This window comes from Cyphomyrmex costatus, unplaced genomic scaffold (genome assembly GCF_001594065.2).
Source record: "Cyphomyrmex costatus isolate MS0001 unplaced genomic scaffold, Ccosl1.0 scaffold526, whole genome shotgun sequence".
Classification (NCBI taxonomy): domain Eukaryota; kingdom Metazoa; phylum Arthropoda; class Insecta; order Hymenoptera; family Formicidae; genus Cyphomyrmex; species Cyphomyrmex costatus.
Window position 1 is genome coordinate 225,930 of NW_017279491.1, and position 5,206 is coordinate 231,135.

Sequence of the window (5,206 nt, forward strand, 5' to 3'; positions counted from 1 at the left end):
TCGAAATAATGATAATATCGAACTCTTTCAAATATTCCTGCTATACTAAAAATAGTAGTAAGTGCATTCTGCATTTAAATCTTTGATAGGTTCTTAACTTTTCAATAAAGCATTTTTGAATATAAGTTTATACATATCGACCTTTGCAGACGCTCTGTATATCCCATGTAACTACGGAAACATAATATCTCTGATTGATCTTATAGATAATTTATTCCAGCGAGCACAACAGGAGAGAAACAGTTCGATCAATCCAATATCCAGGAGATATGCGAATTTAACAAGCGAGCACTTAAGATGATAAGACACGACGTTAATTTCGTAAATAAGTAAATCGACCTTTCCGAAATCGCGGAACGAAATTTCGAGATGCGTTCAATATATGTAAGACGCGCGTCTTAACGCGCGCGGAAAAACGACGGAACGTGTCGCCCGAAGAGCGTATGTATATTTTAGCTGAAGAAGGATAGCTTTAGGACTCATAACGGCGTATTTTCGTGCATCGTAACTTCGCAGCGAGCACTTTGCATACAAGGAACATAAACTCGAATTGAGTTTGCCAATGCCAAACTCCCCTAAAAACACACCGTACCGCATGATGCGAGCGCGCACCGCGCACGTCTCGCGGAAGTTCACGCGGCTTTCACGGGACTTATATATAATATAACGGCATTGTGGTAAACACCAGCGGTTAGTATTACACGGCGGCAAGTTGCATTCGCGACAAAGTGCCCCGCTTTCGAGAGCATGGAGAAATATACGTAGCGTCCCGTGCGGGCAGCGCGTCATGTCCTTTTTATGGCTGACCTCTACTACCGTGAAATAAAAAGTCGCAAAGTGTCGCGTGCAGATTGGTGAAGTTAACGCAATTTCTTGATAAATTGCCACAAAAAGGTCCGCTCGCGCGTTTTCCAATTTCATTCACCGCTATAGAAGAATCTATGAAATATTGTAATCGATCGACATTACGCGAGGAGGCAATGGCTGACGTTTGTCATTGCACGAAATTAATGACGCGCGAATGTAAATGAATGCGGAAATGCAAGAGTACGTCTGTATGTTCAAAGCGCGCAATTAGTAACAAACGTGGCTATTTGGTGCGCGGGGGGAGGGGGAGGGGTTTGATCAGGACGATTGTAAACGGGACATCGGAATTCACCGTCTCGAATAATTCGATTCGGCGATCGCGCCGAATTTGCGAAAACTGTGTCTCACTATCTGTATTTTAACGCCAAACGGACGCATGTTTTCGGATGCATGTGTATATGCAAATAGTAAAAAATTATTGTTGCTGACTAATACGTTTTATGTACGATGAATATGCGAGCACGCGCATACGAAATAGGAAGATGTTTTATTCACCATCGCCAAAACGTGTTTTCGTTTGGTGCAGATAAGTTTGCATATTTTCAAAGTCGCCCGCCGATGACCGTCGAAAGATTTCGCTATTTCATGGCTGTCACAAATTCCTCATCCTAAAAGTTTCGTAACTTTTTACTCATTTCCAGACAAAATTTCAGTATTTTTTTTACCTTCAATAATATTTTGAAATTTTTTTCAAATATCTTTGTCTTAATTTGGGAATCATTTGCATTTTTAATTGTCAAGCTGGTATAGTATTTCAAAATTGCATAAGAATATAAGCTTATTCCTTAAAAGTGAGAATTATAATTTTGTAGAAAATTTTGCAAAATTCTCTAACTTCTTTCTATTTTCAATCTTCCGGACAATTCCCTGGTTTCCTTGCTTTTGTGGCAATTCTGGATTTAACAACGCTAGATATACGAAACATACATAACGAGAGAATAGGTATAATAATTATTTAAAGTAGCCTCGAAATGTTGCGACAATTATGTAATATTTCGTTGCTTCGAAGCTTATATTTACTTAAATGTAGGAGGTTTCATTATACACAACATTTCCCTCAAGGAATGTTCCGCGTGCTACATTGTGTAATACCGCGCACGAATAATTACATCAAAGACAGGAGGCGGATAGTGACGTTGAGCACAATTGGTGATTAATATTATCAACAATAATTGATTTCATAGCAGCTCGATATTTCCATTTTGTGCATGTCATTATGTAGATAGGATAGAAGCGTCCCGCGTGTAATTAGCCGGGGAATATATCCGCAACGAAATTATTTTAATATCATTTTCTCTCTCTCCGGGGCGGAATATGCCGGTCGTGTTTAATACGCGCGTATATTTAATACGGCCGAGCATACCGGTAATACATGATATAAATTACAACGTACGGATAAAAAGCCACGCTGGGCTTTTCCTACTTTTCAGCAAAACATGGAAATACGGAATACGATTTCCTCCGATTTTAAATATATATCCGAATACATCACGTGCGCGTATATATATATATATACGTGTGTATCACGATGTATGCGCGACCGTCGGATTTTATCATCGCATATTTCGCCTTCGATCTTCGTTACGAATTCCACACGGTAAGAACCGCGCTCGGATCGCCGCGTTAAATTTGTCCAACATTTGACCGACGTGTACTTGGAGTTTTGGACTCGCATTTAGCGCTAAATTCCTGCAGGTTTGCTGCAGTCACCGAAGTTGGCGAATTTTCGCGGCGGGAGGGGGTGGAGGTACATACTTTCCCGCTTAAGCGAACTAAATTACTCGGTTCTTGTGCGCGGCAATCGATATCGATCCGTGTGTTTTTCCAGCAACTCGTTAACGCGAGTCGTTCTCTCGAAACTTTCTTCCATCGTGTCTTATCTAGGATACACGTGTGTGTGTGCGTGCGTACATGTATATGCTTCCCAGATAAGTTTTAATATCCGCGGGAAGCACCGGAAGCAAACAGGAAGAAAGAGAGAACTGACTCAAGACCGAGACCATCCTGCGGGGTACAACTTTTTAAGTCGGCCTTACCAGAATTTCCTACACGGCCGCATGACCGAAATGGACGTTACTGGCGGAGAGAGCCAAGTTCTCAGGAACTCGTCTTCTCCGTGCACATCCCATTACTCTATCTACCGGTCTTCTCACGATCGGATTTCTTCAGCGTCACCGACTGAATCGGTAAATTTGCTTTTTCTATTAGCGGCTTTACAATACAGCGAAAATGAAAGAGAGAGAAAAAGATAAATAGCTTTATTTATCACGCGCTTTATATAAAGATCCTTTCAAGCGCTAAAATAACAAGAGATATAGCAAAAAAATAGATCCAAGAGTGCAAGAATAATTACGAAATATTTAAGTAAACAAGAAAAAAAAGAAAAATATTTATAAAAGTGTCATGTACATAAGATGTGATAATAAACAGGTGAGAGAAGGAAAAAGAGCGAGAAAAGAGAAGATAAAGAAAGAAGCGAGAGATGAATTCTTCATTGCTCAATCTGGATTCCATCGTAGTCTTCTTCGTGGCGTGGGAGTTATACTCGAGTCGGGGGTGGTTCTTCTTTTTCCGAGCTCTTCCCTCTTCCCTTTCTTCCTCCGTGTTACAGGAGCGATGGCGAGGCGCGGCACTAAAAACTCCTCTCCCGTTTCATCCTCGTATTTAATTGAACGGATCGGACGAGTTAATTACGATACCGGCAATCCCAACTGCTAATATTTACGCCGAGACCGAGGCTATATCCAGGTGGTCATTATCGTTGGCCGCCTCGCTTAGAAATAGAGCGTATCAACCGTGACGCCGCGCCGCGCGCCGCCTGCTTCCATCGATTTTTCCTCGACAAGATACTCATCCCGGGGGAAATGTAACGCAGTAGTAAACGTAATAGAAATATCAGAAAATTGTGTAGTCAAATGGAAAAATGACAGAGGTATAACCGATCGACGTGGAAAACGATATCGTTACATATTTAAGTCGTGATAAAAAAAAAACGAGAAAAATTACTTGGAAGAAATTACTTGACATTTTCTCTCGTATTCTTCTCGTTACACGCAGTAATAACCACTTTTTAGATTTTTATCTGTCGTATCGAACATATACGAATCGCACCGTATTTCGAACACGTTGCACGCGCTCGCGGACCCGCTAATTCACTCGTAACAACCCCTTTTACCCATTTCCAGGCTGATTACCATCTATACAGCAACCGAATATTACCGTCGCGACCGTTGCATTCCGGTGCGCCGTTATGCAGACCATAACGACGAGACCGGGGATGAAAGAAAGGGGAGGAAGAAGCAGAAAAAAAAAAATTCGTTCTCGGAACCGCTGATGAATACGGGATAAGCACGCGAACATCGGTCTTTTCTCGATACCAACGTACCTGGACAGGCGTCACCTACCAGGAGAGTAGAGTGAGAGCTTTTTTTTCTCCTGCCACGTTTTTCGATTCGCGTCGCGTCGCTCGCGCGCGAAACTCTGTGCGAGTACTTGGCGGGACTACTGATTTCCATAAAATTATTACACGCTCGTGCGCTCATGCCAAAAAATTTGCATACCACGAGCCTGCATTCCGGACGGCGCCGCGCGCGACAGAAAGGAGGGGGAGGAGGAGTAGAAATAAAAAGATTTCGGGCTTCCGTCGTTTCCATTCCGCTCTAATCGCGTTTTCGTGTCCTCCTCTGCGCCAACGACGATACGAGTTCTTTCACGAGATATTTGTCGGTTTTTTTTTTCCTCCCTTGCTTCGCATCGACACGAGCGTTTATGGCCGACCCGGTTCGATTTTCCGTCGGTTGGGAAAATTCTTAAGGGAACTACAGGATAGCGAAAAGATGGAAATGATAGGAACGTTCGTCGAGCAACTTCTCTCTCTTTCTGTATTATTCTTTTTAAAAATTTAATGCATCTCCATTCTATCTTACATTAATTTCGTAACGATATACAGCAGTAGTATTGCATTTATTATTAAACATGATATTGTTATAGTATACTTAATCCTCTTTATAATACTATTTAATTCAAATTAATACCGAGCTTCCGCCCGTTCGCTTTATCGCAGAAAAATACAAAATAAATTGCAAATATATTTACAAATTCCTATTGCAAGATTGTATTTTAGCAGACGCTATCACTATCGTCATCATGTTTAAAAAAATTAATCGAAATACATGAAGACCGCGACACGAATCTCCTTTGAATTAAGTACTCTTTAAACACAGATGAATCTCAAATATAAAATGTTCTCTAATTTCGATACGTTAGCCCGTTTTAGAGACGAATATTATTAAAACATCGTGTAGATCGTGCAGAATTTTTCAAAAAAAAAAAAAAAAAA